The sequence below is a fragment of the Lissotriton vulgaris genome, chromosome 7 (genome assembly GCF_964263255.1).
Source record: "Lissotriton vulgaris chromosome 7, aLisVul1.2, whole genome shotgun sequence".
Classification (NCBI taxonomy): Eukaryota; Metazoa; Chordata; class Amphibia; order Caudata; family Salamandridae; genus Lissotriton; species Lissotriton vulgaris.
This window is the reverse complement of record NC_141695.1, coordinates 84269445-84295840: the sequence shown is the minus strand read 5'-3', so window position 1 is coordinate 84295840 and position 26396 is coordinate 84269445. Positions and strand designations below refer to the sequence as shown.

Genomic DNA, 26396 nt, shown 5'->3' with positions numbered 1-26396 from the left:
GGAAAACATGTTTTGGGACCCCCCTTTTTTCTCATCCCCCACTTCATGAATCCCCCCGAAATTTTCAGGAAAGGAGCAGAGCGGAGCTGTCCACAATTTTGGAAAATTACACGCAAATTCCTCAACCGGCGCCAAAGTTATTCCCAATAGAATGTTGCGGATTTCCTATGGTAGCTAGGTCCTAACTATATATACCTACTGGCTATCGGCAGTAGGTAAAATACACATATATATATATGCATATACATATATATATGTGTATATGTGTGCGTGTAGAGAGAGGTAGAGAGGTAGAGGTAGAGAGGTAGAGGTAGAGAGATAGAGACTAGTAGAGAGAGGTAGAGAGGTAGAGAGTAGAGAGTAGAGAGTGAGTAATAGAGAGTAGAGAGTGAGTAGTAGAGAGTAGTAGAGAGCAGTAGAGAGAGTAGCAGAGAGTGAGTAGTAGAGTGAGTAGTAGAGAGTAGTAGAGAGTGAGTAGTAGAGAGTAAGTAGTAGAGTGAGTAGTAGAGAGCAGTAGATAGTGAGTAGTAGGGAGTGAGTAGTAGAGAGAGAGTACTAGAGAGTGAATAGTAGAGAGTAGAGAGTGGTAGAGAGTGAGTAGTAGATAGTGAGTAGTAGGGAGTGAATAGTAGAGAATGAGTAGTAGAGAGTGAGTATTAGAGAGTAGTGGAGTAGTAGAGAGTAGTGGAGAATATTCCAAAGTTTGGCACGGGACCACTTGCACAACAAGTCCAATAAAATCATATCACTTAGAGTCCTTATTGAAGCGCTGAATCTTGGTGTATATTCAAATGCTTTTATTTTCCTTAAGTTTATGTACCACAGCCAGCCGACGCGTTTTGTTCTGTACAACAGAACTTCTTCGGGCGTTCTTATTTCCTTCAAGTTATGTTGGTATCTTGTTGTCATATAACTAGATATTTCTTCCAAATGTTAGACGAGACGTAAGTACATTCTTATTCAAAGTGACTAGGTATCAATTTTGCCCACACAATTTGGGCAGACTTGAGTAATTTATAGCATCCTCAAAGTCAGTCTTTTAAAAATTCCAAAGTATAGGACATGATAATCCAAATCCAAATGTTTCTCAAGAAAAGTCATTTTCAATCGTTCGGAATATCGCGATTAAAAAAAAAATATGGGGCCTGGGGGGTCCTTGAGGGACCACCTGAGCAGGTCTAGGGGGTCAGGGTGCTTCTACCCTGCTCCCTTTGCGTGTTTTGCACCTTTGTTTCACTGCTTTCTTGTGCCTTTATTCTACCGAGGCACAAGATGGCTGCCAACACTTCCTGGTTTGGAGTGTTGACAGACAGTGGCAGCCAATCAGCATGCCTTCAAGAGAAAGCTGCATGCTCATTGGCTGTCAACACTTCTAACCAGGAAGTGTTGGCATCCATCTTGTGCTAGTTTTGACAGACAACGGCAGTCAATCAGCATGCCTTCCCGAGAAAGCTGCATGCTCATTGGCTGTCAACACTTCTAACTAGGAAGTGTAGGCATCGATCTTGTGCTTGATAGACAAAGGCAAAAGAAAGCAAAAAAACAAACGTGAAGAACACAAAAAGGGGGCAGGGTGGATATACCCTGACACCCTAGGCCTGCCCTGGTGGTCCCACAAGGACAAAAAAGACCACATTTTTTTTTTAAAACCTGGTCTGTTTTTTAAAAAATTACCCCACGGGGGGACCAAATCACGGGGTCATAGTGATAAAGAAGTGTTGGGGGTCCACAATCCCCCCACACTTCCCCGGGGACTGCCGCCCCCGGGGCAAAGCAACACAGCCCCTTGGCGCATACTGGAGGCTCCTGGCGGGCTAGTTGGCCCCCAGGGACCCCCAGTATGCAAGGGGAATTAGTTCCTACTCTGCAAACACGCCAGGGGTTGCGCTGCAGAGAGGTGTTAAAAAGAGTGGGACCTCATTACACCTCTCTGCAATGCAGCCCCCTGGTGCATACTGCAGGTTCTAGGTGGGCTAGTTGGCCCCCAGGGACCCTCAGTATGCAAGGGGAATTAGTTCCCCCTCTGAAAACATGCCTGGGGGCTGTGTTGCAGAGAGGTGTAAAACAGGGTGTGGCCTCATTACACCTCTCTGCAATGCAGCCCCCTGGCTTATACTGGAGGCTCCTGGTGGGCTAGTTGCCCCCCAGGGGCCCCCAGTATGCAGGGGGAATTAGTTCTGTCTCTGCAAACGCGGGAGGGTTTGTGCTGCAGAGTGTTGTAAAAGGGGGGCGTGCCCTCTGAACACCTTTCTGCAAAAATGGAGTAAATCAATATAAAAAAATGAATTAATACATTTAAAAGTTGTCATTTAAAAAACCGTCGAAATTCAATGAAAAAACTATAGGTTTCAGGCCTTATATAGTTTGGAATTAGCTTTTAAAAAACCTATGAAATTCACTCAAAAAACTATAAGTTTTAGGGGTGTTATAATTAGCTGGACATTTCACTTATACAAAACCATTGAAATTGCTCCTATATAGTTAGTTGTACTAACTATATTTCGCGCACCCGCAATCCACTGCTGATGATGTCACATATTAGATCATTCATGACATGGTCAGTGACATCACTGATGACATCTCAAATGACATCAATGATGACATCACTGATGACATCATCCAGTGAATGTGGTTCGCTTTGGTATTTAAATATGCATTATATATATATATATATATATATATATATATATATATATATATATATATATATATACAAGCAGACCCCTCCGGTAGGAAAAGGAAAAAGGCCACACAGGGAAACCTTCGGGAGCCGTTTTAATAGACACAGCATAGCATGATGCATTTCGGTATTATAACCTTCCTCAGATGCTGCTGCTTCCGTGATGAGGCTCCACCCACGCCGTTTAAGTGTCCTGACTTGCCCTCATTAGAAGGCAAGTTACACCCCTAGTCACCTGATGTTAATGAAAGGAAATGTAGTCCATAATGGGACTTCATGTCCCAGCCAGCATTGCGCCCAAGTGGATGCTGCGTGGATAGGGGGTCAAAGTTCAGGGTGAAGGCGCGGCAAATGAGAATGGAGCATCGCAGAAAAATGACAGTCTGTGGCTCCCTTGGTTTCCCTTCAGCTCCAACCTCGTGTGATGACGTCTGCTCGGCCATGAGAACAATCCAGTGATCGAAAACTCTTCGTGTGATCACGGGCTGCCGCTGGCAGTGGTCCATAGCTTCATGCACATTGGAGGTGGACAGAGGTTTTCGATACCTCGAACAATTGAAAAATGCCGATGAACAGCAGATGCCAGCATTCCTCTGCCACTTGATGGAGCGGAGCCTCTTGCGCGCCTCTGGCATGCATGCGAATGAAATAAACAAGCAGACCCCTCCGGTATATATATATATATATATATATATTACCTACTGGCGGTCGCCAGTAGGTAGTTATAGTTACGATTTTTTTTTCAATGCAAAATCTCAAAATTCTATTTGGAATAACTTTGGAGCCGGTTGACGAATCTGCCTGAAAATTTCCTCAGAATGGCCTCGTCGAGCTCCGGTCCTTCCCTGAAAATTTAGGGGGGATGCGTCAAGCGGGGGCCGAGAAAAAGGGGGGGGTCCCAAAACACGTTTTCCCCATGTTAATTTCCATAGGGCGGTCGACCTCACTTTTAGCCCGAACGGCTGAATGGATTTGCACCAAACTTGGCAAAATTGTACGGACTGGTAGCCTGATGTGCCTGTGCTATGTCTCAAGATATGTGCTCCAGTGGATTTTGAGTAATTTAGGTTCAAAAAAATATATATATCTATAGGCGCGCCCCGGTACGCGCACCGGGGAGTGCACCGGGCGTGCTACGCGACTTGCGCACGGAAAGCTGATTGGCTCACGGATGTCTGTAAACATTCGAAACAGTCCAGAGCGGCCGCCATCTTGTGTCTCGGTAGGATCAAGACAAGACAAGACGGAAGTTCTCATCCTGGGATCCTCACCCTCCGCCTGGGATGACTCCTGGTGGCCCCCCGCCCTGGGCAGCGCACCCAAACCGACAGGCCATGCACGCAACCTGGGCTTCATCCTGGAATCCTCCCTCTCCATGACCAGACAAGTCAACGCCGTCTCCTTTTCCTGCTTAAATATCCTGCGCATGCTACGTAAGATCTTCCGGTGGATCCCCACCGAGACCAGGAAGACGGTCACCCAGGCCCTCATCATCAGCCGACTGGACTATGGCAACGCCCTCTACGCCGGAACCACCGCCAAGCTCCAGAAGAGACTTCAGCGGATCCAGAACGCCTCAGCAAGACTCATCCTCGACATCCCCCGACACAGCCACATCTCCGGACACCTGAGAGACCTGCACTGGCTCCCGGTCAAAAAGAGAATCACCTTCCGTCTCCTCACCCACGCACACAAAGCCCTACACAACCAAGGCCCAAGATACCTCAACAGCCGCCTCAACTTCTACACTTCTACCCGCCAGCTTCGATCGACCAGCCACGCCCTCGCCGCCGTCCCCCGCATCCGAAGAGCCACAACAGGAGGAAGGTCCTTCTCCTACCTGGCCGCTAAGACTTGGAACTCCCTACCGATCCACCTCCGCCTGACCCAAGACCATCTATCCTTCAGGAAGCAGCTCAAGACCTGGTTGTTCGAGCAGTAGCGGACCCCCCCTCCCCAAGTGCCTTGAGACCCTCCGGGTGAGAAGCGCGCTTTATAAATGTTTTTGATTGATTGATTGTTTGATTGATTGATTGATTGACGCAAGAGGTGACGCAGTGAAATCTATGAAATATCACTTGGTCACTTTTATGACGCTGTTGCATCAAAATCTTGCGCCTGTTTCACAGCAGGCGTAAGACTGATGCAGGCCCTTTCACATGGGCCTGGCCCCATGTGAAAGGATGCATTGCTGGAGTTGCATCATTTTTGTGACACACTCCAGCAATGCATCACTTTTGCGCTTACAGATACGTCTGAAAAAATGACGTATCTGTAAGTACTTGCAACATAATACGTCATATATTTAATATGACGCATGAGTAGAAGACTGAAGGCCTCATTTAGAAGGCCATGCGTCACTTTTACGCCACCGGTACGTCACTTTTTGTGAGGCATCAGCAGCGTAAAACATGCACCTTATTGAGTTATATTTACAAAGTGACGCATCTAGGTAGATGCGTCACTTTGTAAACCCCTGCGCCACATTACACCTACGTCAGGTGTAATGTATGCAAAAGAGGCATATTGATGCAAGAAAGGGTCGTAGAGATGACGCAGTGAATAAACTGGGTTTTCCCCATGCTACGCTCCCCGGTCCACTCCCCGGTGCACGTACTGGGCGCTCCCCCCGCGCAAATTGAATTTTTTTTTTCGCGCGGGGCCCTTTTATAGCCCCCACATCAAACCTAGGTGGTCATGGGGGAGTCTACTCTGCCCCCTTATGGTCATTTCCCCCTTTGTTTTTGCCACCTCTTGTGTCTCGATCTTACCGAGACACAAGATGGCGGCCGCTCCGGACTGTTTCAAATGTTTACAGACACCCGAGAGCCAATCAGCTTTCCGCGCGCAAGTCGCATAGCACGCCCGGTTCGCTCCCCGGTGTGCGTACCGGGATGCGCCTATAGATATATAATTTTTTTTAACCTAAATTACTCAAAAAACACTGGAGCACATATCTTGAGACATAGAAAAGGCACATCGGGCTACCAGTCCCTACAATTTTGCCAAGTTTGGTGGAAATCCATTCAGCCGTTTGGGCTAAAAGTGAGGTTGAACGCCCTATGGAAATTAACATGGGGAAAACACGTTTTGGGACCCCCCTTTATCTCGGCCCCCACTTGACGGATCCCCCCCAAACTTTAAGGGAAGGACCAGAGCGCCGCGAGGCAAATTTGAGGACATTTTCAGGCAGATTCCTCAACCGGTACCAAAGTTATTCCCAATAGAAGGTTGAGATTTTGCATTGAAAAAAATCTTAACTATAACTACCTACTGGTGACCGCCAGTAGGTAATATATATATATATATGTATATATATATATATATATATATATATATATATATATACTAGCAGCCCGCCCCGGCGTTGCCCGGGGCAGAAGGGGGCTTGGGGCAGCATTGCAGCAGGAGAGGCGCAGCAGAGAGGCCGGGAGCAGCAGAGAGTACTTACAGTGTTTCCTTGCTCCGGTTTTATTGCTCCTGGCCGCTTCAGCCCACGCTCGTGTCCGCTGTTTCCCCCGACCTCCCGACTTTGAGGAACAGGCTTCCGAGCACTTATGGCCCCCGCCCGTCACTCGGTGCGCACCCGTGGCTGCTTCACTTACCTCAGCTGCCGCTCCTCCCCGCGCTGCTGAGTTTACAGCTCCACTGCTCCTCTGCTTCTCGCCGCTCCTCACCGCTTGTCCGCCGCTCGCCGCTCCTCTCCACCTGTCCGCAGCTCCTCCCCGCGCTCATGTTGCCACTCTTCCTCTTTCTCCTGAACGCTGCTCCTCCCCGCGCTCCCGATGTCATCACGCACGTCGCGGCTGGCGCTACTTGCAAGGGACTACTTTTTTTTTATTCCTACATTTTTTATATTTTTTATTTTTATATAGCCTACGTCCTTCTGCTTGCCCTGAGGTTTTCAAGGATGTCTTGGGTGTTTGGATTGGTCGTGTACTTTTCGAGTTTAACTGGCTCAAAGGACACAGTTTCCTCTTTATAATAGTAGTATATATATAGTAGTATATATATATATATATATATATATATATATATATATATATATATATATATACATATATAAATACACATATGTACAAACATATGTTTGATGTTTTAATAATGTACTTTTACAATGTATATGACTTTACCACACATGCATTTGCGTTATAATGGCATGCGTGATAAAGTCATATGCGTTGTAAAAGTTTTAGAAATGATGTCTTTGCGGATTAATAGTCCCGAGTTATAAAAATTGCGGAGTGATGGTATGCGGGATGTTGGTTTGCGGAATATCATCACATATTCCCAGGGGAGGGATAGTCCCTTTCTTGCTATTTCCATGGAGGCCGGCCTTGTGTCCGGATGTGTGTGGCGCGAGGCCTGTGCGCAACAGAAGTGGAAAATCTCCAGTGTGCGCTTCAGGCGTCACCAGAAGTTAAGGCGAGATTACATTTCCTGCACAATGGCCCCTGTTTGCACTCCTTCCGGCCCTTGGGAATAGCGCCATGCCTGACCTCCATACAGTAAAGCAGGTGCACGTCACTTGGAGCTGGAATGTACAGAACCTGGGAAGAAAAAACAACAAAATATTGGGCACAACGCCTGTTTTTTTCCGTAATCCTGCGCCCCGCACACGCCCACGCCCCCAGCACACACCCACAGTACACAATATGAGACATGGCATGAAGGGCGGGACGTACCACACGCCCCCAGCGTTTGTCACGCCCCCAGCACACGCCCACAGCACAACGCCGACACGTCCACAAGGGACTACTTTGCTGGCACGGTTCTTTTACCTTTTAAATGTATATGGTGGGCGTCTGCATAGCCTATGTCCTTCTGCTGCAACTGCCCTTTCCAACGCTGTATTGGGTGTTGTGATTGGTGCTGTGGTTCCTGAGATTACCCGCCTCAAAGGTTTGGGCTCTCTCTTTATTATATTAGTATAGATTATCGTTTAAATAGGCAGATGAGCATTTCTGATGTTTTAAGAGCAAAGTCTTTATGAGTCTCTGAAAGGTGGCGGGAGCACAGTGTAAGCCAAATGGTAGAACAGTGAGTTGATATACCCCATCAGGTATAGTGAAGGTTGATTTTTTTGATCGGCCAGATTTAAAACGATTTGGCAATACCCTTTTGTTAAATTGAGGGTACTTAAATAGTGAACCTTTCCCAGTTTCTCAATCAACTCTGGGTAATGGATACCCATTCAGCTTAGAGACTTCATTTAATGCTCGAAAATCAGACAAAAGCGTGGACTGCCATCCCGTTTCAGGACAAGCACAATAGGGGACCACCACTCTGTCTGGAATGTTAAAATCCTATTCTAAGCGTTTGAGCCACTTCAGTCTGAACAGTAACTCAACAGGCTTCTGTAACACGATAGGAATTTACTTTTAAAACAATTCCAGCTTGTGTTGGTAAAGAATGCCAGATTAGTTCTCCCAGGTAAATCAGACAATATATATTAAAAAGATGTTACTAGTCTAAGAAGCTCTTGTTTCTCTTCATCAAAAAGAGTCTTGTTAATATAATTTTTATGAAAAGTACTTTCCTGGCTCTGCTATAGAGAACATTGTTTGAACATCTTTGGATGGAGGCCCCAACAATTTGTTTAGGAGGTTAATGTGGTATAGTTGTTCTTTTTTTAGAAATATGTAGTTTGTTTGCCACTTATCCTATCCTCTTACTAAATTTATAGGGACCTTGCCAATCCTTTCTCATTTTTGTGGGAGAAGTAGGTAGAAGTAGTGGAGCCCATTCACCAACTGCAAGTTCTCCCCAGCATTTACTTTTGTCATAGAAAAGCTTCTGCTTATGTTGTCTGTTTTTCAAATTTTCATTAGCTAACACTCTCAGTTTGCCAATTCAGGATTTAACTTTATTAGCATGACCTAGAAGTGAACTAGCCGCATCCTCAGCATCTCTTTCCCATGTTTATTTCATTATTTCTAAAGTGGTTGTCGCATAAACAGTAATTCGTAAAATGAGACACCTAGGCTGCTCTGTTCATGACTCAGTAATACAAAAAGTGCAAGCAGTAACTGCTGGTCTAAGCATTTTCCATCACCTGATCACATTTTCTGTAAAATCAGCTCAAGACTCTCAGTATGTCTCTCAGCTAAACTGTCTGTCTCAGGATGATAGACTGAAATTGCTAGATGTTTAATATCCAGCTGTTGACACTCTTCATCATTCTGGACACTAAAGGCATGCCTTAATCTGTAAGTAAATTCAGAGTAAATCCCATACTTGAAAACACTCCTATAAGGTGTTGTGTGATGCCTTTAGAGGAGATTACCTCAAGACCTATCTCGTTGCTACCATTCCTGGGAAAGCTCACTGAGAAATATGTTAATCGTCATTTATCCAGCTACATTGAGAAAGCTGGCGGCCTAGACTACTCCCAATCTGGGTTTAGGCCGAAACACAGCACAGAGTCCACCCTCCTGTCTGTTACTGACGACCTGCATATGTTTCAGGACAAAGGCTACTCGGTAATTTTGGTGTTATTAGACCTTTCAGCAGCGTTCGACACCGTGTCACACAACATCCTTATTGACCGGTTGTCGAACGTAGGGGTTAAGAACAAGGCCCTTGCTTGGCTAAGGAGTTTTCTTACGGATCGCACCCAGACTGTCACCATGGGTGAATACCGATCAACTGAGGTAGAGATTACGAAAGGGGTGCCACAGGGCTCCTGTCTGAGCCCAACACTCTTTAACATCTACGTGGCACCCCTGGCAAGAGTGATGCGCAAATTTGGTTTCATCCCCGTGTCATATGCGTGTCATATTCAAAATCTCACCACGGAAATAAGAAACTCCTTCTCCGCTGGCATGAAAGCCGTCGCACAGTGGATGTCCACCAACTTCCTACAGTGCAATGTCAACAAGACGGAAGTAATGCTGTTTGGCGATGCCAAATTACTGTGGACCCCTGACTGGTGGCCATCTGATCTTGGTACTGTTCCGGAGCCCAAACAGATCGTCAAAAATCTGGGGATTCGCCTTGATCACGACCTTTCCCTCAAACAGCTCTGTAACATGGTAGCTGGCTCATGCTTCCACACCATCAGCATGATGCGCAGAATTTTTCCCCTGTTACCGGATTCCTTCAGAAAAACCCTAGTGCAAGCCCTTATATTGAGTCGCATCGACTACTGCAACGGATTGCTCCTCTCTGCTAATGAAGGAGTTCTAGATAGGCTCCAGGTGGTCCAGAATATGGCAGCTCGCCTTGTCCTAAACGCCCCCCCCAGAACAGCATCAAAACCTCTACTACAGAAACTACACTGGTTGAGTATTCGACAAAGGGCCAAGTTTAAGATATGTTGCATTATCCATAAATGCTTAAACGGACATGGCCCCACATACCTGGAGCAGAAATTCACCCCCTACACTCCCTCCAGATCTTTGAGATCTAGCGAAAATTTTCTGTTGGCAGTACCTTGTGTAAAAAAAAACAGACACGGAGGGAAAGCTTTATCTGTTGCAGGGCCCACACTGTGGAACAAACTTCCTCTGGCCCTTAAGCTCTGCACAGACCATTTAAAATTCAGGAAACAACTGAAAACCCTGCTGTTTACTGACAAAATCTAGTCCCTTGCCCCTCATCTGCATACATATTTGAACTCTATTTGGTATCACAGCGCAGAGATACTCCGGTTGGAGTCGATTCCAGCGCTATAGAAACCCATAAATAAATAAATAAATAAAATAAATAAGGTATGGCTTTTGAGTAGGGAGAAGCATAATCAACAATAACTAATACGTATTGGAAGTTTTTTGTGGAATGAGGCAAAGGCCCTATTAGTTCCATCACTATCCTATCAAAGACTTTATCACTTATAGGCAATGGTACTTGGGGTGGTAGTGTGGATTCTCATGTTGACATATAGTATACTCATGACAATACCTCTTGGTTTGGTCATAGATACGTGACCAAAACAGTTTTGTTTACCCCAGAATGTCCATCTTAGAGGTGTCTGTGTGTGCCTCATATAATACTTAATCCCAGAGCTCATGAGGGACTAACAATTTATCCCCATCCCTGCCCAAATGATGAAGCAGGCCTTTTTTTGTTTAATAAAACTCAGATAAACTCGGATGGGGAATACTGGGTGCTATACATCTTTTACTCCAAACGCCCCTCCAAATAGAAGAGCCTCTTCCTTCAACACCTCCCAATCTCTAAAATAACCCAAATTCCACATGGATCCAAAATATCCACCACTCCCTCCCCAGCCTTTCATGGTGATGTTAATATTTCCATCTACAAAACAGGTAACATCCTCATACAAGCCATCTCATCCCATCTTTCCATCTTCGAACTCCATTTCAGCACTATGTCCCTCCTCCTCGAACACTCGGCACCAAATACTGCACCTCCCCAAGCAAATAGCACCCCTAACACCTCCCCCCTCCCCCCCTGCTCCACCTCCACTCTTAACCACCCAATTAACACTGTCACCCAACAATGGACTTCACTATCTCCCTACTCGGACCTCTCTACTGAAAATGACATCCTTCATCCTCAATTACATACCTCTCTTCCCCCTTATATCTCCCTCTCTTCCCCTACCCCCTTGAACTCCGGACTCCACCTTGAGAAATGATAGCCCCCACTCCCAACCACCCATTTATGACTTCCCTCCCACAACCGAACCTCCCCTCGACCTGACAAATGCCCTCCCCCTGGCTCAACCAGTCACGTACTCCTCCGCACCCTCCCCACAATCTCCTGCCTTACCGTAAACTCTAAGCCCCCCAAACAACCTAACCCCCCACTGACACTTAACAGCTCAGTCACCCCTCACTCCTCACCTACCCACTCCCAATCGCCCATTTACCACTCCCCTCCCACGACCCCACCTCCCCTTGACCTGCCAAATGCCCTCCTGCTGGCCAAACCAACCATGTACTCTACCGCCCTCTCCCCTCAATCACCCGCTTCTCCAGAAACTCTATGCCCCCCAAATAACCTAACCCTGCCACCGACAAATAACAGCTAGGTCACCCCTCGTACCTCACCTACCACGCAATCTCACCACCCACTCAACATGCCACCTTCTGCAACTATTCAAGACCGCCCCCTTTCCCCAGGCCATATTCCTCTTTTCACCCATGCCTCCACTATCCCTCCCCAGAACCAGATGCCTCCGAACCTACATAAAGTCAAACTTGACCGACCTAACTTGACTACCGAACCCCCCAAAACGCCCACCCCCATCGCTTTACATCACACGTATCCTCCGCCACCTCCACCCTCGCACACAAATCTACCCTCCTCAAACAACTCTGACCGCGCCCTTTCGACATCTCACCTCTCCTTAATTGCCCAAGGCCTACAAAACATTGAATATGTCTTTGTCAACGTAACTACTACTGAACTGACCCGACTCAGGAAAGATTTCATCCTCCTCAGCGCTAAAAACCTCCCTCACCATAAAACCCCCTCCCATCCTCCCTCAAAAAGCCCTCACACCACACACAACAGCTGGAGATCACTTCCTCTCCGCCGCGATACACACAGACCTCGTCGCACTTCTAACCATCTCTCCCCGTCTGACATTGTCGACCTATACAACTCCTACCTTCCTAATGTACCAACCACAAACCCCCAATACCTCACGCCCCCATCCCTGTTATTATAGGCACCAATAGAACCCCTTCCTCCCCCTCTTCCCCCAGACTACCACCCCAACTCACGTTGATCCCTTTGTGCCCACCCTCCATATACTACCCAGCACCCCTGAAGTGAATGCTCGTCAACTGCCGATCCGCTGTTTTGCACGCCACGGAAATTTCTGAAACAATCCTGAGTGAATCCATTGATATTGCATTCCTCACAGAAACCAGGCTAAAGGACCACTCGGCGAGCATACCCGACCTACTCTCCCCTCCTGGTTACTCTAATCTTAGAAAAGACAGACCAATCAGGGTGGGAGGTGGTCTCGCCATTATCTTCAAAAATGATTTCCAGTTATCCCTTGTTACTAACCCAGGCTACTCCTCCTGCGAATACCTAGAAGCCAAACTATCAACCCAAAACTCCCTCCCCATTCGCCTGCACAACATCTACCGTCCCCTGGGTCCACCACAGCCCTTCATTGAGGACCTTTCTGAGCTCCTGACGAAATCTGCATTATCTAACTCAAAAATATCTTTCTTGGGGATCTTAACCTCCATTGGAACGATACCAATGACCCCACTATCTCCCTCCTTACTACTCTCCTTGAGATCAGCAAACTCAAACAACTTTGCTCATCCCCAACACACACTAAAGGAGCCATACTTGACGTCATTATGTCTAATGACGACCTGACATCTGTGACCAATATCATCCCCATTGACTGGTCTGACCATCACCTTATACTGTTCACCATAGATACCTCAGCAAGCCTCCCTGCCTCTAAAGCTAACAGACCAAAAAAATTAACAAGGAACCTAAAAGGTATCCCCCCAGACACGCTACAATCTAAACTCCAAGCTCAACTCCTTCTCATTCCTGACTCACAAAATGCGAATGAGCTCACTGAACTCTTCAACAATACTGTCACTGGCATTCTGGATGAACTGGCCCCGCCTAAACACAAAACCCAAAGGAACACCCCCTCAATCTCTTGGTTTAACACAGAGTTAAATAATGAAAGACGGGCACTCAGACTAGCTGAAAGAACCTGGAGACACCAACCCTCTCCATCCCATCTGGCTCAACTTAGACATGCCAGGTCCACATACAAAAAATACATCTTCAAGCAAAAGGCATCCTTCTTCCGCACTCAACTAGATCATGCCACAATCAGACCCAGGGAACTCTTCAATATAATTCGCAAACAAACCTTCCCAGCACCTCCAAATATGACAGCCTCCTTGGCCAGATGCGACGAAATTGCCCATTTCTTCTCTGAAAAAATTGCCAAAATTGATCAATCCTTCCCTCCCACAAATACACCCTCCAACGCACTCCCTTACGACCCCTCTCACCCTCCCTCTTCTCTAACCCTCCAACCACTCCACTGACCAACCTCCTACCACTGCACCGGCTACCAACTCTCCTGACTCACAACTAAAGAACAATGCATCCCTGCTCAACTTCCTCCCCGTCACAGAGCTAGTAGTCCTAAAAATAATTGGAAATCTTAAACCGTCCTCCCACACTAAAGACCCTGTACCCTCAAACCTTGTCCCCACCCTTAAACACATCATCGCCCCATTCGGGACAAAAATTATCAACACCTCTCTCTCCACTGGATGGGTCCCCACCTCCCTTCAACTTGGTCAAATCGCGCCCATTATTAAAAATCCAAATGCTGACCCAAATCACCTTAACAATCTCCGCCCTATCTCCAACCTCCCTCTTCTCTCAAAGGTCCTTAAAAAATGTGTCTTAATACAACTTGACAGACGCATCGAAAACTTTAACCTTCTCGACCCCCTTCAGTCTGGTTTCAGGAGAGGTTGCAGCACCGGAACGGCAATGCTCAATGTCCTGGATGACATCCATCAATCACTTGATAATGGGGAGACGTCCCTTCTTATCCTTCTTGATCTCTCCGAAGCATTCGATACTGTCAACCATACAGCCTTACTCAATGTTCTTATGGCCCGTTTCGGCCTTAACAACACAGCCCTCAAATGGTTCACCTCATACCTTCAACACCGAACTCAGCAAATATAAATTCAAAATTGTCTCTCTAACCCCTCTCCTGTCTCCCTTGGAGTCCCCCAAGGTTCTATCCTCTCCCCTTCCCTCTTTAACCTCTTTATGGAACCCCTCACTCTCATCCTTAAACAAGCAGGCATCATCTACCACCTATACGCTGATGACACCCAAATCCATTACAAGATTAAAACCCACGCTGACATCTTACACCTGAACAACTCCCTTCAAAATATACAAGCTTGGTTCCAGTCAAATCATCTCAAACTAAACCCAAATAAAACTGAAATCATCCTCTTTACCCCTAAAAAGAGCCGTCTCCCCATTCAATCGTGGATCTCAGATCTTAACGGACTCAACTGCTCACTCACACTGTCCAACTCCGTCAAATCGCTTGGCATTTCTATCGACAACACTCTCACCCTTAACGTTCACATTATAAACTCTGCCAAAGGAGCCCTCTTCACTCTCCGTCACCTCAAGAAAATCAAACCATTCTTACCCATCGATGATTTTAAACTTGCAGTTCAATCACTGGTTCTTTCACGTATTGACTATGGCAACGCCATCCTCAACGGAATCCCCAGGGTCCACCTTGCTCCCATTAAAGCTGTGCTCAACCTTGCAGCCAGGCTCATCACTGACTCCAAACGCTTCGATTATACCTCCCCAACTCTCAAATCGCTTAAATGGCTCCCTATCAAACGAAGATCAACTTACAAAACGGCCTGCATCACTCATAAAGCACTCCATCAAAACACACCGCAGTACCTATCCAAGAAACTCCTCATCGCTGGCACCACGCGCCCTCTGAGAAGCTCCAATGCCCTCCTCCTAATCCCTCCTCTGCACAAAAAGAAAACCCCACAATCTCGCTCCTTCTCTGGAAAAGCCCCTACTATCTGGAATTCCCTCCCAAAAAACCTTCGCTGTAACTCCTCATACGCCAGCTTCAAAACAGACCTCAAAACCCACCTCCTTAACTACTACTGGGGATCTTAATCCTGTTCCTGATTCATGATCTCATCTCACTATTTCATATCTTTCTCTAGAATTCACGGCCCTCTTCCTTTAATCCTACCTACCTACATTACCAGTATTATATTGTTTTTAACTCATGTTTCATTCCTCATAATTTTGTAATTTTGTTGTGTTTTACTTTGTTTTTATGTTTTATATACCATGTATGCCTTACTCTATCCCGATCATGTAAAGCGCTCTGATACCCCTGGGTCTAGCCAGCGCTATACAAAACTTTCAAAATAAATAAAAATAAAAATAAAAAATTGTGGACAGGGGGTTCCCCCTTGGTTCTAAGATTCATAGATTTATTCCTGTGGGTAAGATTTTCAAGCAAAAGGTCAAAACAGTAAGCATTATCTGTTTCCAGAATAATCATGAATAAGGAAGGACCCCAAACTTCCGCCATACTTACCTGTCCTAAAGAATTAGTAATTGTTAACCGTGCTACTGGATATACCTTACTTTTCTTATGCACGCAATGTATCCCCACTCGCTCATTTGGGATTATTTGGGAGGGTTCTACTAACTCGCTCTTAACTACTGAATACCTACTGTCCTGGTTTTGCGAGAGCAGCAAGAACGAGGAAGGAAGCAGGCACGCAGGGCAGGAGAGCGGTGGCGGTGGCTGCTACTGTAGTGTCCCTCGAGAATCGTGAGGGGTGTGACAAGCCGCGAAACCCGCACAAGTGGGACAGAACCAGCAGAACTGGCAGAACCGGCGCTGTGAAGCTACGGCGCCGTGTCGGGTCCGCGCTGGTTTTGCGGTGCTGCGAAGAGAGCATCAGAGCACTGGCGCACCTGGAGGCTGTACGGAGGGCGCTGGTGAGAGGTTGAGCTCGGGACTGAGCCTGCAGCTGACCGGGTGGCGAGCAAGGCGCCCATCCAGGCTGCAGGCGAGTAGGAGCGTGAAGCGAGAGGCAAGTGAGGCAGGTGAGCAAAGGATAGGGTGGTGGCATGGTGGGGTCGATGAGACTGGGGATACCGCTACTGCTACAGCCACCCACAGCCCACATACTGCCCTCGCAGAGCTTGATTGCCTGATCCACTCGCCTGCCGTGGGAGGCCATCCTCTGTCAGCATTTTTCAAGGCCAGCGCCATGTGAACTTTCTAAAAGCAGCAGGGGACCACGGGGTTGTGAGGTTGTGAGGCTGAGAGGGCGCTCGGCAACGTATCGCAATCGCAATCCTCCCGCAATCTTCTCACCTCCAATTGCAGCAGGATTGCAGCAGGAGCAGTGTGGAATCTGTTGCTACACGGCCGAGCCGCGAAAATACTGACAGCGCAAGGGCTACGAGGGTGTAAGCTCTCTTCCCTGCTCTCCACCCCTGTCTTTGGCGGGGTGATTGCGTGCTGCCCGCATAGATAGCAGTGGCGAAAGAGGGGGGTGCAGCAGGAGGACTTCCACGACCAGCTGCTAACACCGCAATACTCCCTCCCTGTGGGAGTTACATTGCACTATCAAATCATCACCGAGCATGAGTTCAGGATGCGTGCGCAGTGGCGTTACATCTACTAATCATTCCAGCAAGCGGAAAAGGAAGCTGAAAGCACCTGCTGGCTCCATTGGCGAACCACAGGCCAAAACCAGACCAGCTACTCAAACACCTGATGCAATACTTGAGCTAACCCCAAATATCAAAAAAATCAGGCAACGTAAATAAATCAATTTCAGGGGGAAAACGGTTCAAAGAATTACTTTTTTCAGCCTAAAATAGACACAACATTTTGTTTCTTAAAAAACGCTGGCGACACTCTTCCTTCAGGCCCCACTCCCACAATAGGCCTTTTGAATCCCCCACAGCCCCTAAACCAACTTGGAAGCAGAGAGGGTGACGGAATTACACATCAAAGCAGCAGGGCAGACGTAATGGGCCCAAACAGCTTATTTATTCTGCCAACAATTGAACAAATAAACGAACCAACAACCGCATCATTTCTAACAAGCTCAGGCCCCAGGAGGTCTGAGACCGTAACAAACAAACGTATGGAAGAAGGTACAGAACCAACAAAGGATGAGAGACGACTGGGAAGTCACCGATGAAAGAAAAGGGCCTCGGAGTCTCGAAGAAAACGTCATTACAAACACTCCTTTTCCTGAGAGCAAAGTACAACACAAGGCCGGACGGGGCAATTGTGTCACATTAGAAGTCCTAAGTATTCACGAGTTAGATAGCCATGAAGAAAATCAACGGGCAAAGGAAAGATCTTACTCGCCCACTAAGGCAAAGGAAAATATAAAAAAGTTAGAGGGCGGTCCGGAAACTCTTAATGAAAATCAGGGCTTTGAAAATAAAAAACTATCTACTATACCACTATCCCAAAACAATACTGTGACACACCATCAAAGTGGATGGAGCAACTGGACGTGAGCGAAAATATGGACAATTTTTCAGACCTTGACAAGGAAGAATGGGAGGCACTCCTCGAAAAATACTCTCAAGACCACGGTAGGAAGAACACCACAGCAGGTATAAAGGTGGAGGAGCAAGCGGGGCATACGTCCCTTACAAGAAAAGAGGGCCCACAAGCAAAAACAAATGCACCAGGATGTCCAAAGAGTGCACCCAAGAAACAATTGGAAAATATGCACCAGTCGGAGAATGGGAATTCATGGGCAAGTTTACTAAAAACAGTGCAACTCCTGGTAGAAGCCTTGCAATATCAGTCCGACAAAATGGACACCATATTGACTTTAATGAACACCTTGGCAGTGTTCGTGGTCGTAATTGATATTAAGCTAGGAACACTGAACACCTCTTTGCAGAATATTCAGGATTATGCCTTAGCCAACAGTCAAAACTGTGCTTGCAGCCCAATGGTAGACAAACTAGCCACTCTTCCAACAATGCTAAACGATATTTGCGCACAAGTAAAAAAATGTGCATCCATCTATCGCTCTGAGTCAATAGTGGAAAAGCCCTTAACTAGAAACTACATAGACACGACAACTCACCAACCAGTAGTCACAAACGGTGGGAATGATCTCACTACGATTAAACAACTACAAACTGATGGCAACGAAACTCGTGGTCAGAAAACAAAGATTGAAAATAAAGTGACCAAGACTCCAGAAGAGGGAAAAGGGGAAAGCAAACTGAAGGCAAAACAAAGACGAGCACAAAAACGCAAAGGTCGGAACCAAAAGCAAATCGGGAAAACATCAATCAAGAGTGAGCTTGATCAAGGCAATCCACCAATACCAGAGACAACCAAAACTAATGGCCCTATTATGAGGGAGGCATTAAGTCGTAACCTTACATCCAGAACCACAGAAGCCAGAGTGATGGAGCAATCAGGAGAGGCCACGGAGACCGAACTCACACAGCCATCCTTGGGAAGGAACAGCTTCATAAAATCAATCAATCAATCATAGCATTTGTATGGCGCGCTACTCATCCGGAGGGGTCTCAAGGCGCTGGGGAAGAGGGGTCCGTTACTGCTCGAAAAGCCAGGTCTTGAGTTGCTTCCTGAAGGAGAGATGGTCCTGGGTTAGCCGGAGGTGGGTGGGGAGGGAGTTCCATGTCTTGACTGCCAGGTAGGAGAAGGATCTTCCTCCGGTGGTGGCTCTGCGGATGGGTGGAACGGCGGCGAGGGCGAGACTGGTTGATCGTAGCTGGCGGGTGGGAGTGTAGAAGGTCAGGTGGTTGTTGAGGTACTTGGGGCCCAGGTCGTGGAGAGCATTGTGTCCGTGGGTGAGGAGTCTGAACGTGATCCTCTTGCTGACGGGGAGCCAGTGCAGGTCTTTCTGGCGGCCAGAGATGTGGCTGTGTCGGTGGATGTCCAGGACGAGTCGTGTGGAGGCGTTCTGGATTCGTTGGAGTCTTTTCTGAAGTTTGGCTGTGGTTCCGGCGTAGAGGGTGTTTCCGTAGTCCAGTCGGCTGGTGACGAGTGCCTGGGTGACCGTCTTCATGGTTTCGGTGGGGACCCACCGGAAGATCTTTCAGAGCATGCGCAGGGTGTTGAAGCACGATGATGAGAAGGCGTTGACTTGTCTGGTCATCGAGAGGGAGGAGTCCAGGATGAAGCCCAGGTTACGCGCGTTGTCCGTTAGCTTGGGAGTGGTGCCCAGGGCAGGGGGCCACCAGGAGTCATCCCAGGCGGAGGGCGATGATCCCAGGATGAGGACTTCCGTCTTGTCTGAGTTCAGTTTCAGGCGGCTGTTCTTCATCCACTTGGCGACGTCTTTCATCCCTTCATGTAGGCTGGTTCTGGCGATGACGGGGTCGTTGGTGAGGGAGAGGATCAGCTGGGTGTCGTCGGCGTAGGAGATGATGTTGAGGTTGTGTTGGCGTTGCTAGGGGGCTCATGTAGACGTTGAAGAGGGTGGGGCTGAGTGATGATTCTTGTGGTACGCCGCAGATCACTTCGGTGGCCTCAGATCTGAACGGGGGAGGCGGACTCTCTGGGTTCTTCCGGTGAGGAACGAGATGATCCACTCCAGTGCCTTGTCTTGGATTCCGATGTTGCTGAGGCGCTGCACTAGGGTTCGGTGGCAGACAGTGTTGAACGCTGCGGAGAGGTCCAGGAGGATGAGGGCCTCTGTTTCCCCGTTGTCGAGCAGGGATCTGATGTCATTGGTGGCTGCGATGAGGGCGGTCTCTGTGCTGTGGTTGGCTCGGAAACCGGACTGCGAGTGGTCGAGGGATCCGTTCGTCTGGAGGAAGGCGGCAAGCTGTCAGTTGACGGTCTTCTCGATGACTTTGGCAGGAAAAGGGAGGAGCGAGATGGGGCGGAAGTTCTTGAGGTCGGTGGGGTCCGCTGTTGGTTTCTTCAGGAGGGCGCTGAGCTCGGCGTGCTTCCAGCTCTCCGGGAAGGTGGCGGTGTTGAAGGAGGTGTTGATGATGTCCCGGAGTTGGGGTGCGATGATGGAGTATGCCTTGTTGAAGACGTGGTTGGGGCAGGGGTCGGTTGGTGATCCGGAGTGGATGTGTTCATCGTGTGGGTGGTGTCTTCGGTGCTGACCGGGGTCCAGGCGCAGAGGGTGGTGGTGGGGGTCATTGGTTCGGAGGTTGGGTGCATGGTCTGTGCGCCAAAGCTGTAGTGTATGTCGGCGATCTTGCTGTGAAAGAACGAGGCGAGCGAGTCGCAGAGGTCTTGCGAGGGAGTGATGTCGTTGTTTCCGGCGCTGGGGTTGGAGAGCTCTTTGACGATGCTGAAGAGTTCCTTGCTGTTGTGGGCATTGTTGTTTAGTCGTTCTATGAATGCTGTCTTCTTGGTGGTGCGGATCAGCTGGTGGTGTTTGCGGGTGGCGTGCTTGAGGGCTGTCATGTTGTCTGTGGTCTGGTCATTGCGCCAGGCTTTCTCTAGGGGGTAGTAGTTCTTCTTGAAGTTCTTAAGTTCGTCGGTGAACCAAGAGGCTTTCTTGCTGCCGGGTCTGCTGGGAGGAGTCTTCAGTGGTGTGTGGTCGTCTTCGCAGTTGGTGATCCACTGTGTGAGGTTGCTGGCTGCTTCGTTGGGGTCCGTTGTGCTGGCGGGAGGGTTCTGGCTGAGGGAGGTGGTGAGCTGGTCGGCGGTGATCTTGCTCCAGCTCCTGCGAGGAACCTGTTGCGGGTGGTGTTGGGTCATGGTTCTTCTGAAGCTTAAGTGGACGGAGCTGTGGTCAGTCCAATGAAGTCCGGTGGAGTGGCTGAAAGGCAGCAAAAATACTAAAACAGAAAATACGAGTATAAGTCAGTTGCAAGCACATAACCAGGAGGGCATGCCTCCAGGAATTGTGCAAAATACAAATATTAATGGTCACGTCTCTGCGGAAGCAAAGTGAACTCAGCAAACCAAGGTATAATACGCATAGACTCAGAAATCACAAAAACGGACCTTAATCTCAACCAGGCCACGGCCTTTATGAAAACAGAGAATATTAGCACTTGCAAATCCCGAAGCAAGGTCACGACAGACATACCAATTCCCACCTCCAAAAACACAGATTATCGTCAGAGACAGAATCTTGAGGCCTTCTCAGAGCTCAACCACATCAGCATGGAACAATATCAGAGTGAGCCAGTGAGTCAACTGATGGAAGCTGGAAATTACAACCAATTGACAGGAGCTGTCGGGACTCATAGAAAAACAGGTGAGCACCAGAATTATGCTGCAGCACAATCAAATATGCAAGAAACAGTCTCCAACGGCATAAACTGGCAGGAAACGACAGCACTGCTGTTCACACCAGAATACATCCCTAAGGGCAAGTTTGACATTATGAATCGCAGCAACATCCTTCGCTTACTATCCCACATACCATCCCTGTCTGAAATCTCGTCAACTGACCTAGTGTCGATCAAATGTATTAAATGCAAGGATTCCGCGTCTGGGGAAAAAACGTGTGCTTCATGGGGTTCATCTACCATTGCACAAAGAATATACAGAGAGAGGGATACTTTCAAGAGCTGGGGGATAACCATTACTCCACACATTAAGCTAGAATATCCCGACCTGCTGAGGCCAAAATGCACAGCTGAAAATCCGGTACCCGATGGCAGGTCCATCACCTCGGTACTGAAAGGAACCAGGGGGCAAAGTAAAACAAATGGAGAAGGGTTCTTGGTAGAATGTGAAAGTCATCAAGACCCCACAACAACACCGAAATAGGACACCGACATAAGATGGATCTCAAGAACAATAAACAACAGAAAAAATGATTGACGACCTAGCGGGACATAAAAAAGATCAGACACAAGGGGGTCTCTACGGATATGTTCTTGGAACGTGAACGGCCTGGCAAGCAAACTGTTGGAAGCGGATTTCATTGACTATATCAGGGCCTTTGACATCGTGGCTCTACAAGAGACTTGGCTGAGCGAACACCCACACTTGCAAGGATTTCTGCACTTCTACACAAGTGCACTATCTGAGGCCAAATACGGCCATCTTCAGGGGGTCTGGCCATATATGTTGCATGTGGAATCAATCTTACTGTCCGAGATCTAGGTTCTCCTTCATCTGCAGTTCTTGCTGTAAACGTATACTCTCCAGGCACAACACGAGCAATAGATCTTAACATCACAATAATCAACTTTTATATCCAACCAAAGCGAAAAGGCCAATTAATAAAAGAAATGTGCAAGTTGGTAGAAACTTATATTACAGAAGGACCATCAACGGAGCTCATTCTTATGGGTGATCTAATCATAAATGTAATGGGGTCCTCTGCGGACGCCGAAATGTCTATACAAAACACAATCTGGAACATTCCAATGCGAGGGGAGCCACTCTCAAGCAAGCAAACAAAGGCGGGAAAGTCGGCCTTGGAGGAACTGGGACACTTATATTTAAGAGCGCTAAATGGAAGACGAAGAGGAGATAATTACCCCTTAGCAACATACTGCTCATCCAGAATAAACACTATACTAGACTACACTTTTGTCTTCCTTGAGTTGTCCCATCAAATTACCCTATTTCGTTTAGGGGACAGTCGCGGGAATGCTCCTGGAAGAGCTCCAGTCCTGGGCAGAAGCAAAATCCATCATCCCCTTGCAAAGAATGTGGGGACGACCACAAATATAATAACGATGGCAATGCTTTTCGACAAGGTGGAAATGACTGGGAGCTCCTTGCATTTGTGCTTTATTGATTATAAAGCAGTTTTCGATCATGTAAAACGAAACAGACTGTCGTCCAAACTACATAACTGGGGGTTCCCTCAATCCCTTCTAAACCTCCTGATAGACCTGCACACTAACACCTGGGTCCAGATAAAGCTGGGCGACAGAACACACTTCTCGTGGTGCATTCCATCGGACAAAGGGCTTAAACAAGGCTGCATTCTGGCCCCCACACTTTTTATCCTGTTTGTAGCTGACCTTACACCGATATTAAATGCCTGTAACTCACATGCTTCAAAACTGGGAGACATCTTAGTGCCATGTCTCTTATACGCAGACGACATACACTAGATCAGTAAAACGAGAGTAGGCCTCCAACATCTTATAAATGCCACACAAGACTACTCAAAAGAAAACGGTCTAGCGATAAACCTTGATAAAACTGAAACCATCACCGTGAGCAAAAAAAGGGAAAAACCCTCAGCATGGTGCTGGGGCAACACCCGAATAGAGAGCACCACGGAATACAAATACCTGGGTGTAAATATTGACAAAGGAGGCCAATTCCTTGCACATAGAAACAGCAACAAGCACAAAGGAATCGCTCTGGCAATCTCATTAACCAAATCCTTTGATTCTGCCATAGTTGAGGTGATTCGTGCAAAGGTATTGCCGACAATAACTTATGGAAGCAAAGCCCAGAAAGGAAGAGACGCAAAATTACTGGACTCCACAGTTACAAGCACGTTTAGGATTATATTTGGGCTACCCAAATACACCTCCCCCTCGCAAATAAGGCTCGAGTTTGGCATCCAGAAGCAATCTCTAGTGAGACATGGGGCATAATACATAATGAGGGATAAAATACGAAAAGCCGCTTCAGGGTCATTAAATGCACAGTTATGGAAAGAGATAAGGAGACACACTACCTCACCCACAGCAAGACACCTCAAAGAAGGATTACACAAATTGGGACTGAACCAACTGTGGGAAACTCACACCAGCTTCGGTGAACTTAAGAAACTAGTTTGGAAATCAGTCAAATACCTATCATGGCTGGGGGACAAAGCCTCACTCGCTGAAAGGTCTCATGGTTGGATGACTCTGAATACATACTGTGAGCAAGCAGCCCAGAAGTACTTAAACCGGGTTACGCTAGGCATACAAAAATCAGCTTCATGAAGTTTAGACTTGGCGTGTTACCTGGCACTCAGCACTCTCCGCCCTGGCTGAAGGAGAAGGTGGACCCTAGGTGCCGCCTATGCGGGTTAGCATCGAAATATCTGCTGCATCTATTATGCTGCTGCAAACAACTCTCACAATAACGGCTACAAATATTAAAAGTAAAATTCAACCAGCGTGGAATTCGAACTAGGAGGCAGGCTGTTCTGGCTTGCCTTGCTCCAAGTGACCCCCAACTAAACTGCGCTTTGGTAAAATTTCTGACAGCATGCCAAAAGAAATTGCCGGAAATCATAATATTGGCTGAAATCTAACTTTTCAATTTACCTGTGCATTTAGAAACAAAGTATTATATCCAAGAATTACTGTGGTATAAACAAATGTGACATGCATTTCTGGTTATAACGTGCCTGAATAAGTGACTTCTAATATCTGAATTTTTATTTTACAGTTTTTGTAATAGAACTTTTATCCTTTTATAACTACGGAGTTTTTATATCCAAAAATTGGTCTGTGATGACATATGTTTGTACTGCAATGGTTTTAACAAACTATGCAAATAAAATAAACTTGAAACTTGAAACTACTGAATACCTACATGCCAAGTTTAATGAAGTTGTGATAGGAATGCCCTTTATCTTTAAACTCACATAATGTATGGGCCCAGTTTCTTGTGCATACAGAACAGTTCAGGGAACATAGCTGACACCCATGGGTTCTTCTTTCCCTTCTTACTTTCTATTCTTACAGAATCTAGTTATATGTACCCTCTCCACTAATTTCTAACACCGAGGCACAGTAATAACAAGGGGTTCTGGTTTCCCTAATTTATTCCTGGATGATTCTAAGGTGTTTTTGTTCAGTTATCTCTTCCACTTTGGATTAGAAGGTGACAAAGGTTTAGTTGTTTTCTCAAAGGCTGTAGGAACTCCCCGGGACTGACCACTGGTGAACTTAGTAGCCATGTTGACAGCATGGTCCAAAGTTAGTCCTGCATGCTGTTATAGCCATATTTGAGTCTGAAAGGGGAGGGCCTCTAAATGCTGTTCAAGATACATTTTCTCCATAACCTCTTCCTTAGTTGATTCTAGAGGTTACAGTCAGCAGTCTGCAGCATCTTTAATTTTGTAAAATAAACATTTTCGGGGTACCTCCATGGGCTGCTTTCTGATTTCTAAATGTTTAATCTCTGAGTCTCATCATCCACCCTTAAGCAAGCAAGGATAATCTTCTTGACTTCAGCATAGGTAGAAGTGCCATCACTATTAGTAATTTGATAGGCGGGTTGTACTTCTCCTGTTAATTGCGGTGCAAGATAAAAGGGCCACCGGTCTTGTGCCTAGGCACTGGCTTGAGTGGCTCTTTCAAAATTTAGAATAAAGTCTATTTGGTCCTCACAAAAAAATATATTTTTGTAGGGAACCATATCACTGGATAGATCAAAACTCCATCTTTGCCTATTCCAACAATCAGTTGTGTTTGTTCTTCCGCCATTTTAGTCAAGTTCCCCCCTTGGGAACAGATAGCATTAGCAAATACTGTTCTAACTATTTCTGCCTGTATCATGTGTCTTTCGAGAGCCCACTCTAACTTGTGTTGACCGTCCTGTAGTTGATACATGATGTATTCCATCAGATGGCAGTTGACCCCATTCTCCACAATGTGTCTATTGTTTGGTTCAGTAATATTGTTTTGGTAATACTCTCTCTCAAAATAGGAGGCATAGACACTTTAGTTTCTATGTAGAAGGCATTTTATTTAATTGTCTGAAAATCCCATGAATTATTATTTGATCTCTTCTTTTTCTCTTAGACTCAGAAGATTCTAGGCCTCTGTAGAGTACATTTTCCCCTCAGAAAAAGAAGATAAGCCCAAGGTAGGTGTTTGCTTACATTTGCAATCAAAAAGGGAAATGTGAGGGAATTCACTTGATCATACTCCTGTCCCATCCCCACATGAATTATAACACATGTTAGAGTATAGATTATATGATTGTACCCCAGCACACGTAAGTTACAAAACAGATCTTTTCAGAAATTATTAGTACACAAAACAAACAGGTCAGTTAGTTGATTTTTCTTCTTTTTAATCAGTCTTCACTTTGCAAGTTGCTCAAATGTACCCAAGACAACACGTGTTTCATCGCCTCTGAAAATTAGAACATGCAACTTGTTCACAGCTTAATTTTTTTGCAGTATTATCTTTTTTGATGTGCCAATAATTCCAGGCCACATGTGCTCCAGTGAACCGGTGTGGGGCGTGAGTACGCAAAGCGGCGACTTTTGAGATCATTACAAACTCAGGTGGCCAAGAAGCGGAG

General features: G+C 46.7%; 1 pseudogene across 2 annotated transcripts in view; it reads left to right on the top strand.

Annotated features, from left to right (window-relative positions):
* LOC147700841 (epidermal differentiation-specific protein pseudogene) overlaps positions 1-26396 on the top strand; it is a 170978-nt pseudogene that overhangs the window by 47310 nt on the left and 97272 nt on the right. The window contains exon 2 of one of the 2 annotated variants that reach the window (XR_015297412.1): positions 25889-25952. The exons of the other annotated variant lie outside the window; for it this stretch is intronic. The product of XR_015297412.1 is annotated as an epidermal differentiation-specific protein pseudogene, transcript variant X1 (transcript). The remainder of the gene's footprint in view (positions 1-25888; positions 25953-26396) is intronic. 2 annotated transcript variants of the gene reach the window in all.